Source organism: Python bivittatus, unplaced genomic scaffold (genome assembly GCF_059951505.1).
Source record: "Python bivittatus isolate LINGU-HERP-01145 unplaced genomic scaffold, Pbiv_v1 ctg000590_np1212, whole genome shotgun sequence".
Lineage (NCBI taxonomy): Eukaryota > Metazoa > Chordata > Lepidosauria > Squamata > Pythonidae > Python > Python bivittatus.
The window spans coordinates 27,593,870-27,609,989 of NW_028277086.1; the positions used below are offsets into that span (position 1 = coordinate 27,593,870).

The window sequence follows — 16,120 nt, forward strand, 5'->3', positions numbered from 1 at the left end:
CCACCCCCAATAAAAAATTTCAGTATCTATTGCCCAGCTGTGAAATACTTAAGAATAAAGTTTAAAGATTAGATGATCTTTGGAAAATTAGGGGACATCTCTTGGCCTCAGGGCAGGATCGTATGGCTACAGGACATTCATTGAGTCAATTCATTGATTACAGAAACAGTAGGTCTGGTGATAACCTGAGTTATTCATTAGTCGTGCAAGTCTATTTTAAAAAAAAGTTTATCGTGATGCAAGCCTTATAGAGTAGAGCTACTTCATCAGATGTAAAAATGAATCTTATTCACAAAAGCTTTTTTTTAAAAAAAAAACATGCCTCAAGATTTATATTTTTACTTCCTAGAAAAAAAATAAAACCTAGCTGGTCTAAATGCTTAAGAAAAACAAACATTTGCCAACCGTGATTCATATACAGTAACTGCATTCAGCAAAACGTACTATAAAAAGTTGGCATTCCCTCTGTCTCCCGATCAGACCAGTTTGTGCTAAATAATGGAAAGAGTAATCTACGTGTTATCTTCACATCACTATTATCACTGTGGTTATGAAGTGAGCAGTGAAAAGGGTATTTGCTTACAGGGACTGCAAAAAACAAACAAACAAACCACCCCACCTTGGAAAAATGTATTATGTTTAACTTTATAACAACAGGGTTAAATATTAAAAAGAAAACTTTAAAGCTTGAGATACCAAAAAAGAAAAAAAATTCTGTTAACTCTGAAGTGGATTAGAATGTTCAAAGTGCTTCAGGACTCGACACCATGGAAAGTCTGATTTATATTCCAGGCATTATAATGCCTCCGTACTCAGGAATGACAAATAGCACAACATTGAAATTGCAATGGCAGCCTCAGAGCACTAGCCACTAATGTGTTCCATCTTAATAATACAGCTTCTGCGATTCTGTTCACTTAACATTCAAAGCAGTTAACACTTCTTGTTGCATCCAAATCCAGATACAAAAACCTTCAAATCAAACTATTTACCTCAAGTGAAACCAGCCTTGAATAATTCACAAAGCACAAAGCAACAGGGAAGTAAGAAAAAACAGGACCATTTTATTTTAAAATGAAGCCTTGAGTTTCAAAACAATGGCATAAAGACCACATAAAAAGGCACAAAAGATTTTGGAACAAGGAATGGAGAAGAAATTCCCAAATAACAAGCAAGGAAAACTATACAGAATGTAATATAGCAAATGAGAAATAGAGATTAAGGTTAAAACTACAAACCCTGATAAAAATCATGATAAAGGAGTATTGACTGCTATAATCTGGATGACCAAATACCAGCTACTGCTAAACTCCCATTTTCCAACTGAGGTTGCAATCAAATGGTGCTTGACTGACTGATTCAATGATTATGTGCCATCAAGTTGTGTTTGACTCCTAACAACCCCATAGATAGATTTTCTCTATGACAATCTATCCCTTTCAAGTCTTCCAACAGTACACCTATTGCCACTGTACAGTAACTGAGTCCATCCACCTTGCTGCTGGTCATCCTCTTCTTCTCTTTCCTTCCACCTTTCCCAGCATTAGAGCCTGCTCCAGAAAGCCTGGTCTTCGCATAATGTTCTAAAGTAGGATAATTTGAGCCTGATCATTTATGCCTTGAGTGAGAACTCTAGGTAGATTTGTTTGATGATCCATTGGTTTGTTTTCTTGGCTGTTCACAGTATTCCCAGACGCTTTCTCCAACACCAAAGTTCAAAAGCATCAATATTCTTCCTAAGCTGCTTCTTCAAATCCAACTTTCACTTCCATAGAGTGTCACAAGGAAGGCCACAGCTTGTGTGATTCTGATCTTCATCGGTATAGACACATCATAACATTTGAATATATTTTCCAAGGCCTTCATGGCTGCTTTACCAAGTGTTAGTGTGGTGTATTTCTTGACTGCTTGTTCCTTTACTGTTGAGGCCATGTTGATATATGCTTTAAATTAAACGATGTCTGCATTATTGAAATGCATTCTATCTTTGAAAAGTGTTAGCACAATGCTATTAGATTGTGGTGGCCAAGCAAAGAATGGGTATTAGTTATACAGAACCTATGACTTCCTTGTTAAAGCAAGTGAACTAGCTTTTTTCTAGTCTTAGGTTAGATGATATTTAAAGTGCATAAAGCTTCAGGTCCATGTTATTTGATATTTCTTGGCTTCTTGCTGACATATTCAACAGAAGTCTCCCATTTGCCCTAGGAAAGCAAACACTATCTTTGGCTGAGACTAATGAAAATATCTTTCCAATGACTGTGTCCAGGATCTGGAATTCATTCTCAAAGGAGATCTATTTTCTAATACAATTGATATTGGTAGGATATAAATTTAATAAGCAAATGAACAATCAAACAAAATACATGCCTTGTTATTAAAACCTTTCTTTTTAGAAAGGCCTATGGTACATATGAAGAGCCAGTTTGGTGTAGTGTTTAAGGCACCAAGTTAGAAACCAGGAGACTGTGGGTTCAAGTCCTGCTTTAAGCACGAAGCCAGCTAAGTGACTTTGGGCCAGTCAGGGCTGTTACTTCTAAAAATCTAAAAAAAAACCCAAACAAAAGGAAATTCAGTGATTTAACATCTTTTTAGATCTTTAGCATCTGTACAACTATGGCAGTTGTTAGTTGAATGAAAGGGTTGTAAGCATGTTCCCTGCTGCACTGCATTTCCCTCGATGCAGAGGGCAAAGAAGACTATTACGGCCATGGCCTAGACCAGTGATTCTCAACCTTGGCAACTTGAAGATGTGTGGACTTCAACTCCCAGAGTTCCCTGGGAGTCCATGCTGGCTGGGAATTCTGGGAGTTGAAGTCCACATAACTTCAAGCTGCCAAGGTTGAGAAACACTGGCCTAGACACTGAACAACAAGTGGCTAGTAGAAACTTGTTTAAAGTTGTCTTGGAAACAGAACACATTGCTTCCATCTGCCTGCATCCACATCCCAAGCTCCTCATGATACTTTATACTGTGTCAGTATCATCGCTCATGGGAACTCTCTCTGTCTCTCGACAAGAAGATTCAGCTCATTATAAAGCAGTATTACATTTCTTCCACACTCACTTTGAATTAAGAAAAAAGATGCTTCTATATATTTTCAAAATATGATCAAAATTGGGTCAGCGAGGATAGTTTCAGTTCCCTGAAAGTTGTTCAGTTATTCAAAATTCTGACTCCGTTCACACCACAGATTAAGCCAAAAATAATCAAGCCACATTATGGCTTAGACAACATGTGAACCAAACATTTATTTGAAAAGTGTAGGTCTAGCTATGCAGAATGCAATACCAAGTTCCAATTAACAATCTCCATGAGCAAAGTCCACTGGGCATTTTTCCATGTGCAAATTCTTAGAAACTGGGAGCACTGTCACTTTCATACAATTAGTAGCTACAATGAGGGCAGGAACATAAGAACAGAGATTTCTGTATATTTTGGAAGATGAAAACTGTAATATCAGAAAAAAACTATTAGTTGCAAAGAGACTGAATACATGAGCTCATATGTGATTTCCAGCAGTCTGTGTCAAGGCAAAGACAGAAACCAGATATGCATCTATGAACATTAAGATGAATACAAAGGGAAAAGTCAAGATCACAATGCAAGAATGATGTGATGAGGACAAAATCAGTGAAAGAAACAGCATATTGGACCTAGTGACAAACTGACAACAGCAATCAGCAAACCAAACCAATGGCTTCTGACTAATTCCTGTACTGCTATAAAGAATTATGGTTATCTTTATAACCAGGGGAATAACAGCTTAAACAGTGATGCTCCAGACAATCTGGAACAACTTAAATAATTAAGAAGCATTATAGTTCTCAAATTTAAACCTCAGGTTGAACAGGAACCAACAGCAAATGTAAACAACAAGGACAGTCCACTGATAAAACACATTTATTAAAACATTCCTGAGATCTAACATATTGTAGACTCCCCCTTGCCCCAGAGTATCTTAGATGTATTATTTATTATCAGTTTCTCAATTCCTTTACCTTTAGACATCTGCTGGATTTTTCAAATATTGCTACAGTCTTTGTCAAAACAACTAGATTAATATAACGTTTTCAATAGCACTCTACTCTGAACTCCATTATCAGGGATCCCCACATAATTTCCTTAGCTGTGCTCATTGATTTCTCTTTTGTAGTCCTACAGGATCAAGACCACCACTTCACATTTTGGTTTTGTGACTGACCATGCCATCAGAGCAGCCATTTGTGCACTACAATTTGCCTTCCCATCTCATAACACCAATATGTCCACTATGGAATTTTAGAATGTATTTTCTAAAATTCCAGAAGAGCTAGGGACTCTTGCTTTAGATTAACTATCCATAAAGGTTATTACTCCTTGAGCTCCTGCTGCTTTCCTTCAGATTTCTTGTTTGTGGATATAAGCAAGGATAATTTCTTTAATAAAAAATATAGCAGTATCTACTATATTATAGTAATTTACTTATTATAAAAATCAGACAAAAGTAATAGACCAGGTAATAGGTATTGTAAGCCTCCACATTTTATTACATGAATGAATGAATGAATGAATGAATGAATGAATGAATGAATGAATATCAGTTTCTATGATTTTTCTTGTGGAGTTAAAGAAAGATACAATGAAACGATTTGCTATCAACCACTATATACAACCTTCATATGCATATTCAAAATAGCTTCAGTATTTTTTTGCTACGTAATAGTTGACCTACTACTCTTGGACCAAGTTATTTTGCTTTTAGCTATCTGAAATACTATTTTTGCATATGGCTGCTTAGTAGAGAAAAGGCAGTCCAAGAGCACCATCTGTACTGAAATTTTACCAGAACAGGACTGATTGTAGTCCCTTGCAAAAGATGAGCAAGGCAAGGTGTTCTGCAACGTTAGGGCTGCCACCAAGAATGTATACCTCTGCATCCCTGTTTCTTTCACTTCACAAAGATTAGGGACTTCAGGGATGTACACAGAAGGTAGACTAGTCTCGTCGGAAGAGTCCTCTAAGCATACAGCTGCTACCCCATGTATTTGTCTAGTATAAAATCAATACCTTGGTCCCAGACCACTGAATGGGCTGGAGCATTGGTGTAATGCTACTAAATCTGATGCTCCTTTGGGGAATGGGTGGCATACCAGCAAAATTAATTAATGACACTTCAACTGTCAGAATTTCCAAGCCAGCATGGGTATTATTAAGAATTCTGGGAAACGCTATCCACATCTATGGAGGGTACTCAGAAAACTGACATAGGTTTATCTCTGCTACTTTGGGGTCTTGCATTCGAAATTTCTATGTTTAAGCTACAGACTAATATGAAAATATACAGTGGAATATTGCAATAATTCATATTTTTGAAAATTCTGATTGCAGATTCTGACACAAAAAAAGTATATATTTCAATGTAATCAGCTATTCAGTAAATAAATTGGTATTTAGTGTCAGTTTATCCAGGTATTCGTTATTCATTAAAACAAGAAATAAACCATTCAGATTTTAAATACTTCTTCAAATATGCGCCATGATACCAAATTTAACTTGCAAATGTTGAACTCAAACCATTTCAGAGTCGTCTGCCTAATTAACGCATTTACTGAGTGCGTGAGTATGCATTACATACAGAGCTCTACAAATTTCTTTTGAAGTGCTAAATGGTGATATGACATAGAACTCTTTTGCCTCTTACAATCAGAACTAATTTATATATTCAAAGAATGAAGTTGTCAATACAGCTTTCTATCTCTATAGAGCTGTTATTGATAAAACATTAATGGTTAATTAGTGGTCTCCTACATATACACAAATCCTGAGCTTTTCCCACATGTTTACTGCATGCTTGCACTGAAAGAATAGGAGGGGCAGGGCAAATCTTATCTGCAAGCCAAAACCAAAACTTTCATTGTTTACTTCAAATAAAGCTTTGAAAGAAGCTTTATTTGCATATGGATGAGAAAGAATAAAACCATTTGACACTTCTAAATACCTAGCATTTCAGCCTAGTTTTCATAATCTTGTTTCTCTTCCACATATGTAGAATAAAGAACATGTGAAAAGTCCTCATGCTAAAAATTAACCAAAAAACAGAATACCATGTTCTTTGGAAGCATGCTTCCACACTGGATATAAAATTGTATGTGTTCATCATTAGCATCTTCTCAGTACAGCTAGCTGGCTTATATGCAAAATGGCTCTGTAAATATAAACAGACCTTTAAATAAGATTTTGATCACCGATTCAAGAGGTAGAGCAGAGGCCCAGATCTAGTTACTCCTGTTATCCTTCCTGTGAAACAGTTTATCTGCATGACTGTAGCTTATTTTATGGAACGATGCCAGAATGTCCTGCCAGCTTTTAGACTGAACCTAGAAACCAAATTTGCAAAAAAAAACAAAAAACAAGAACAACAAAAAAAAACCTTCAATGTGAAATCCCTAATAATTCAGTGACATTTTATCTATTTTACTCACTCAGGGTAACTTTATTAAGCGATCCAGCACCTGAGCCATCTTTGGAATGTAACGGTTATTTTAATTGTGATGAAACAGCACTTACTCTGCCATCTATCAGCAATAAACAGAATAGAGAAAAAGAGATTAAATATAACATCCAATTTAGACTTTAAAAATTTTCTTTATTCTGAGTTACAAAAAAAGGGCAACACAGAGGCTTAATCTTTGAAGAATGAAGTGCTTTTTTGTTTACCTGTACAACATAATTATATTTATTTATTTAAAAGTAAGTCCCAAGGAATTAAATAATTACTTCTAGGTATAGAACTGCTATTGCAATTTTAAAAATACAATTATCTAGGTAAGACTAAACTATTAATATGTATGAAATATGATATACAGAACATCAGTTACAAATATAAATGCCTATAATAATGAAATACTTTCTATTAACCCAATCATTCTATGATGCTTTGTGATAAAGGAAAATAGGACAGTCAGGCTTATTGAAATTTGACTTAAGTTAAAGGCGAAAGAAATTTAATCTGGATGCATTGAACAAAATACTGTTGTCTGCTGTCACTATCTGAATTAAATAAAGCTGACCCAGACTAGGTCTAGATTAGAAAGGAGTAGCTGGAACCATAATTTGAACAAAAGTTTGGTTTAAAAAATCCATAATGGTCCTTTCTTTCTAGTGATAGAAAGATTCAGAATTGCAAGTATAAAAGTTGGCATGCAACTTTTTAGAAATAAGAAGACAATAATTCACAGGGATATTATTTAGAAGCTGCACTGATGTCTGAAGGAGCATAGATACAGTAATGCACTTGTGGCTCCTCATAATTAAAATCAGCATTTTAAAACATGGCATTTATCTTTGTTCATAGCAACCTCATCCCACTATGGGGAAATACTGAATTTGTTAGAACTTACTGAAGCTTACAGGACTAAGAAATAGAAATAATGCTAAAAGGAATTTACATTGCTGTTACTTAAATACATATAATTTTATGGCACAATTATGAAATTATTATTGGTCTCATATACAGTAACTCTGTTCTAATGTACAGGTCTAATACAGAGAAATAAATAATGTTCAGAGAAAGAAATTTTAACATAAAACAAATGTGGTTTAATCTAGCTTCAAAAATGCTAAAAGTTATACTGAAGTTTCAGTTATAGTAGTCCTCAATTAATGAATGCCCTGTTTAGCGACTGAAGTTACAACGGCACTGAAAAAGTAACTTTACAACCAGTCCTCAAACTTATGACCATTTCACCGTCTCCACGGTCACATGATTGCGATTCAGGTGCTTTGCAATCAGCATGCATTTATGACCATTGCAACAACCCACAGTCATGTGATCACCATTTGTGTGCTTCACAGCCGGCTTCCGACAAGCAAAGTCAATGGAGAAGCCAACAGTAAAATCACAAGTTGCAGTCACATGATATCTCACTTAACAACCATGTGATTCGCTTAACGACTGCAGTGGAACTAACATTGGAAGTCTGGCACAGTCATGTGATGTTCCACTTTACAACTGCCTCGCTTAGCGATGGAGTTGCCAGTCCCAGTTGTGATTGTTAAGTAAGGACTACTGTAAAATGAAAATATCTCAACTTTCAACAGTCTTACATTTTACTTTATTTAGTAGATTGCTATATTTTAGAAACATGTTTAATAATAATATATTAAATTTGTATGCCACTTGATTTTTTTAAAAATAACTTTATTCGATTTTAAGATAAGAACAGTAAAAACTAACAAAAACTAATATTAAAGATAAAGAATGAGAAAGGAAAGAAAGAATGAAAAAGAAGAGAAAGAACAAAGTCAAAAGTGCAGAAAGAAAGGAAGGAAGGGAGGGAGTGAGGGAACAAAAAAATGACTTCTGACTTTCTTCACAACAGATATAAGTATCAATTTACAGTACATTTTACTCTAAGTTTACAATATAACTTTCATTTTTTATACTGTCCACTATTATTTCTAATCATCAAATCTAAAGATCATAATTTTGTTTTTTTCTGTTTCACGCAAAAATTGAAACTTTCAATGACTCAGTTTATTTCTAAGTTTTGCTTTTACAAGAGAGTTTCTGAGATTCGAGTTGAAAATAACAGTCTGGCCTAAGCAAGCCAATTAAGGTGGGGAAGGGAAGGCTAGTGACAAGAACAAAGTTCCTGATAGCAGAATCCAGATGCGGGAAAGTCAATTAAGGAGCACAGGTTCAAAGAAAATGGCATGTTTGGCCTAGTAATCAATCAATCTAGTGTTAATTTAATTGTTAGGCCACAGAATATAAACAATACTCAGCAAGAATCCAAAGAGCCATATCCAACAAAATTGGGGATAAAAACAGATGCATAATGGAAAACCAGAGCATGAGATGTCGTATCTATGTCACTAAGATACAGATGTCTATAAAAGGCTGAATCAATGACCATGGCAGAATGAAGAGCCAGCAAGTAGACCAGCTCTTCATAATTCCCCTCTGGACAAGGAGATGACTTGAGATTGCCCATAAGTGCTCCATACAGATGCTCCTTGTGAGGAGACCACAAGACAGGTCTGAGAGACGAGGGAATAACCATCTTGCTTAGACCACAGTCAGTGGTTTTAAAAGGACACTGGGTTCGCACACTTCCTTTTGAATCACTTTCAAAAATTGCTTGTTAACTGCTTTTCAGCTTTTAGGAACCTTTGGCTTAACAAGACTGACAGTAGTGGGTGAGTTTCCCCTCAATCCTTAGCAAAAAAAGTTTTAAACATAAGTTTAAAGACTTTTTTTCTGGAATAAACAGCAAAAGGATGATTAAAACAGTAAGTATATAGGCTGCATGCCATACAGTATATCCCATTGTGTTAAATCGCCACTTCAATACTTACAGTGGACAATGTACCACTCAACTGTATCCATTAAAGTTTCCTCAATTATCACTACTCTTCTTTCTAATAACAAGAACGGACTTTATACAGCTTTGTTCTGAAAGATGCTTGTTACCATGGAGCATACAGAGTTTTTATGAGTATAAAAAAAATGAAATAAAGTAAAATCGCTTATAAGGCTTTGGCATTGCCCCACATTAATTGTGGAATTAATTTGCACTATGCATCTCTGAAAGAAAGACTGAAGAGGCAACACTTTCCTCATGAAAACTAATTGTGTTGACATATGATTATTTATTTTGATGTTATTAACTAATGCTTGCTTTATTACCATAGAATTTTATATCACTATTGTTTGTATGTTACCTGATCACTGTATGCATGAAAAGCAGTATAAATATTTTAAATACATAAATATTTTATTGCTACCATGGGGATTAAAATTCAGATTTCACCTTGTTCAGTTGCATTCAGATAAAGTAACCTATACTTATGTATGCACCTGCAGAATTCAAAATCTTTGGGAAGTAGAAATCTTGGAAGATATCACATTTGTACCATGCTAAAACACCTGAAATGCATATACAAGACTGAAAGTCATCATTTACATTCAGTATTATTAAATGTTAATTACAAGTATACTGTCCATAACATGTATATTTTCTATACAGATTTCTCCTGGCTTATTTTTTTCTTTAAAACCCAGAAAAATAGCTATTAATGCAGTGAATCCTACAATGAACTAGATACATACAGTATGAAACTAAGAGGAATGACAAAACATCCAAAGTTAATTACATTAAGAATTTATAAGTTCATGGCCATTCCTTAATAAAAAAAAGTTCAGGCTTCCTTTTTAGTACAGTACATTTCTAAAGCTAAGCATAAATCTTTTAAAAAGAAAGCTAACTTTTCATGTGCCTTATATGTTGGTTAACAAGGAAATAATAACTAGCTTTTATGCTAATAAAGAAGCTGCCTGAAAAATATACCACAAGATTATGGATTTTCTTTTCAATAATTTCTCCATAAAATTCAAGCATTTCATATGTGAAGCACACGCAAAGGTTTTCTTTCTAAGCTCACACCGTCAGGTTCAGATTCACAGAGAAACCATGGGTTTCCAGCTGTGTGAACAAACAGGAAGAGACTTGGCTGACATACTATTACCAAAATGAATCCAGATTCATTTATATATATGCATAAAAACTGTACCTTCCCCCCCAAAAAGATTTAAATGATATAGAACATTACAAAGCCACAAAGCCCAAAGTAGCAAACAAATCCACCCATAAATGTATAAGGTGGTGATAAAATAATATTGCTATAACTGTAATATATTTGATCCTTGAATATTTGGAACTTTTTAAAAAAAGATACTAAAAATATGTAAGTCTAATATTTCTGCTATGAAAAATATAGTAGGTCACTGCACTTCTTTTAATGGAAGAAGACAGAGTAGGGCCTATGAAAATGACTTCAATTGGTAAGCAGATTAACAGAAGAACTAAAGCAAAGAATATCAATATTTCAGCCCTGTTTATTTTGGATCAGCTTTAACTTCTCTGCTCCTTAAGAATGCCTGCCAATGAGATATTTGGATCAGCCCCATTCTGAAAATTTAAATCACATCAGGATACTTTGTGGTTTTTGCTATCTGCAGTTATTAATGCTGCATTCAGGATAGCAAGACTATTCAATCATAAACATGTACTTTTTTACACTCCTTTCAAAACCCAAAGTTGGACCTTGATGAACAACCATCCAAGGAAAGGTAAATAAGTAATTTGCTACCAACAAAGTAATTTCATTACTTTTGCATCATAGATGTGATATCAATCACTATTTCATCATAGATGTGAAAAAGATTAATATCATATGCAGCAAGAGTTTAACACAATTTTTTTCTTTTTCATCTTGAACGATACTGCAGGGCTTTCAAGACCATGGCCATTTCATATTAGCAAGATAGGAGTGGTTTTCGATTGCTTCTTCCAAGATGTATTCTCAACTTCTCAGTCTAGCCTTCATCCATGGTATTTTCTAGCTTAGCTTTTCTTAATTTGCCAAGGTCGCCAAGGCACCATGAGTTAAGCTCAGCTGAAAGACAACTTTCATAATGAATTGTTATTTGATTCTTCATGTGGAGTACAAGTCTATGCACTCTCATAAAATACTACTGGCGCTTGACAACAACTCATTTCAGAATTCAAGGTGCTTGTCATCACCTATCCTTATGACACAGGGCCTGTTTATCTGAGAGATCACCTCTCTCTAATTGTTTCTGCCTGCCCAGTATGTTTGGGCAGAGGGGGTACGCTCGAAATCCCTTCACTTAAACCTTGGCATCTTGTGGGACCAAAGAAGCATGCCTTCCCTGTCACTACCCCCGCCCTCTGGAACATCATTCCCCCCAGAGATACAGACGACACTCATTCTCCTGGAGTTCCAAAAAGCCCTTAAGACCTGGCTCTGTTCCCAGGCCTGGGGTTAATGTGTTTGTTATGCATTTGTGGAACCCCTGTCATATTTGTACTGTTCATTATCCTAGTTGTTTTAGTCTGGGCTGCCTGCTTATGTGAGTTTTAACTGTTTGTTTTTGGATTTTGTAAGCTACCCTGAGTCTTCTGGAATGGGCGGCCATAACAAATCTATTAAATTAAATTAAACATTCAGAACTTTATTTATTTCAATTTATATGGCTGCCCATCTCAAATTCATGACACTGGGGGGCTAACATTATAAGAAAACAGAAAAACATAAAGAATAGAAAAACATAAAAAGCAACATGCAGCTGGGGTAAAGTAGACTGATCAATCCCAAAGCAACATAACCAATGTAACCAACGTATGGGCTCAGTCACACCTCCTGACCCTCAGGTCCAGTGACAAAATCAAGTCCTTAAGGACTTACAAACACCAACAGGGTTACGGCCAATTTAATTTCTGGGAAAATGATATTCCAGAGGTTGGGCACCACAACAGAAAAGGCTCTCTTCCTTACCCCTGCCAGATGGCATTCCTTAGCAGACGGAACCCAGAGCATGCCTCTTCTGTGGACCTAATGAATGGGCAGACAGGCACCTCCTCATATAACCCAGCCCCATGTTATAAAGGGTTTTATAGGTTATAACCAGAGCCTTGAATTGAACCCAGAAGCAAACTGGCAACCAATGCAGTTTGTGAAGCAGAGATATAACATGTGCTGATCAAGGATGCACATAATTGCCCACCCCTCCACATTCTGTATCAGCTGTAGCTTCTGGATGCTCTTCAAGGGCAGCCCCATGTAGAGTGCATTTCATGACTAAGGCATGAGTGACCATGAATAGGGTCTCCCGGTCCAGGAACAGGCGCAATATGAAGCTGTTCAAAGGTCCTCCTGCCCATGGCTGCCACCTGTTCATCACACAGGAGCCATGAGTCCAGGAAGATACCCTGATTGCATCCTGGTTCTGCTTGGGAAAGTGCAGCACCATCCAGAACAAAAGATGGAAAATCTCCAGAACCAAGGGCCTAACACCCAGAGAATTATTAGAATGATGTTAAAATATCAGCTGCTATTGGGTCAACTAACAATTTACCAGTGTCTTAGTGTTCTCATTAAACAGTTATAAACTAAAAGATTGCTCCTACAAGACTATTTTTTCTTCAGAATTGCCAGATTTTAATAGAATAAAATATTGTTGATTTATTGCTAAATTACCATTCTCATGTTTCCTATTTTTTCCAAACATTGTGAGGTCTATAATTTTTAAATATCAAATATAGGTTGGAACAAGCCTATATTCAGTGAACATGCAAAGCACTGCTGAAGCTTCTAAGTATTTCTGTGTGTTTATTAAAAACTTTCTTCTACAAGCTTCTTCCAATATCACTACAGGCAGCAAGATCCTAGTTCCTCTTTTAGAAAGCTCCTAGATTAGGGTCTCTGATTTTCAAAGATTTCCTTACTGATTATAAAAGAAAAGAAAAGGGATTTCTATCCTTCTACCTTCCCCCATATACTTGCATTTCTTCCTATTTTTTTCCTTCCCTGACCTGTGGATTTGGTAGAAGACCAGGGGCTTTGACCAATGGACCTACAGCAAGCCCTGGGATGCCCTACTGTCCAATCTTTCCCTTTCTTTCTAACATTGGGGTTTCTGATGATAGAAAAGCTACTCCTCTGAAATTAGACCTTGTAGAAAAATGTATAGATGAAGCTCCCAAGTACTTTATCGCCCTAGGGAAACCTTTCTAGGTACATTAGTATTGCAGTTTTAATTAGCTGGCTTCTGTTTCTTATTGGAGAAAAAACAATGATTGTAAAATTTCATATCATTGTATATAATAAAACTGATTAAATAAATGAGAACTAATGGGCAATTAATCATTAACCCCCCCTGCTATGCTAAGCTGGAAGCAATACAAGATGCAGAATCTGCAAAAAGGAAACTATTAATTATGGTTGCAAAGGATCTTTGTGAAATGGGATTTAGTTGTGAGTGAACATTTGAGATATATATGACTATGGGAAAGGGCACTGTTGAATAAACATGCCAGCACTGCCTACTCTGTGAAATCAGCATTTTACTTTTGCTTTCACATGATTGCAAAGAAGATATATCAAGTTAAATCATAAGTCCATCTAGCTCAGTAATACTTGTTTTGACAAGCAGCTGCTATCCAGGCTTTCAGACAGAGTTTAACATGTAAACCATGTCTGCCACCAGAGAAAAATATTCCCAAAATAAATAAAAATATAAAAATATGGGTATTTTTATCAAAAATATTGAAATTTAGCTATTTGGAGAATTCTCCCGAATAGCTGTTATATTAAAATACACTGTTAATACTCCAATTTTGACTGGAAAGTAAATAAATTTGTTGCATAGTATAGAATGAATATAGAAGTTTGGAGGAAAACTTTTTGAACACGAATTAAAATTAAGAAACATTTTTTCCATATTTATCGTCGGATAAGAAAGGAGTTTATTTTTTGAAAAAAATGAAGAGATTGCCACCATCATGCATTCTGATAACAGAAATTTCCAGATGGTAGTAGATAACTTCCAATATGTTCTAATTGGTTTAATTGGCTTCCTGTTTATTAATTGATAGGGGTGCTGAAGATCTTATAAATTAACCTCAATTATGATAGTGATTAAGCATGGCTAAGCAGCCAAAATAAAATTTTGAAGACCCAGAAGGAAAAATTGGTTTTCCATTATTTGATATTCTAGTCCAAGCTGTCACTAACATACCAAAAGACACCATAATTTAGTTCATTTACAGTGACACTGATGACACTTTATTTACTGGAATATTGTTGCATGAAGCACAAATATTTACTTTTGGACAATAATGAAATATTCACAAATAATATATTATTATTATATAAAGGGCACTTTATATAATAGTTTAGTCTATACAATAGTTTAGAGGAGTTGACCTCTACACTTCTTGAAGATTTTTTAAAGATTAATCTATTACTATGGCTATGTAATTATAAGACATGTTTTGAGTTTTAGGAAAACTGACTCCTCTTGTTGTAATCTGCATATTTTTATACATTAAAATTTATTATTGCTGTTTTCATTTTAAATTGTTCAGCCACTTAAACATATCATATATACATTCAATACTTATTGTAGTGATCTCACCTTTTCTACAAATTAGCAGGGATTAAAAATAGGAATCTAATAAGTATTTTCTTTATTTTTACTTGTCTTCATTTACCCTCAATCATATAGCCAAATGTAAATAGCTACATAGCAAACAGCATCCTGCTTCAAGGATATCCATGACCATCCTGGGACAAGATCTAAGCAATAAATATGAGTGAAGAGACATAATAGAAACAGCAATACAGAACAGGATCATGATTGCCAAAATGACAGATAACTTTAAGATATCAGAAGTCAGATAATTAATTGCTTTAAAAAGATCTTTGAGTAATAATTAAAACCATGAATTACAAGTTCAGATTAATATATGAGTTTAGCCATAAACTCATATATAATCACCCTAAGTGTGTCTTCAATTGGAAGGTGCAGACATACTAGCTTTCTGTATTGTTCATTGGAAAAATGTTTTTAGAAAAGACAAACTTTTAATCCTATGTTTTCATCTTTATTTAATTTTTCCTGATTTACAAGGAAATCTGGCTCCTCCAAGGACGCTGAGCAGAAGGGCAACAATGCGTAAGGATTCCTTATGAAATACTCCAGAGAGAGAGCATAAGTATGCAGCAGCTGTGTAGAGTAGAGAGAAAACTGGAACAGATGGTAACAGAACCCATGGCATTTCTATTTAGCGCATGCTTGAAGAGTGATCAGTGAGAACATGGAGACAAAATATGAGCATAATAGAACTGTTTAGCGCAGGATTTCTTAGTGATTATGTCACTGGAAGAGCCTTTGGCACAAGAAGGCTGTCTTTAAAGATAACAATAGCCCAGAGATGCCGGCTACTTACTCACCAGTTCTTGAAACATCATGGGCAGATTCATCATGGGCTCATAAGTTGAAACTTATGAACTTCCAGAGTAATTTAAGAGGTTATAGTCAAGGGTATCATTAAGTGCATGCTAATGATGTATTTACTGGAATGTTCCTGGATACAGCCAATAACCAAAGAGCATTATTTCACAGGGGCCCAAGACCTATTCAGAAAAGTAACACCACAAAACAGGCAGGCTAGCACAAAATATTTCCTGTGAGCTTAAGACCTACATGATCCCACGAATACTGCTGAATCAATATATTATAGTTCTATTGAATTTTTTTTTTAAAGT

At 35.3% G+C, this 16,120-nt stretch overlaps 1 protein-coding gene across 8 annotated transcripts in view; it reads right to left on the reverse strand.

Annotated features, from left to right (window-relative positions):
• The window catches only part of RALYL (RALY RNA binding protein like), a 232,244-nt gene that overhangs the window by 170,555 nt on the left and 45,569 nt on the right, over window positions 1–16,120 (reverse strand). For 4 of the 8 annotated variants that reach the window (XM_088149162.1, XM_088149161.1, XM_088149164.1 and 1 more), the window contains one exon: window positions 6,466–6,558. The exons of the other annotated variants lie outside the window; for them this stretch is intronic. The gene's annotated coding sequence lies outside the window, so the exon portion shown is untranslated. The remainder of the gene's footprint in view (window positions 1–6,465; window positions 6,559–16,120) is intronic. 8 annotated transcript variants of the gene reach the window in all.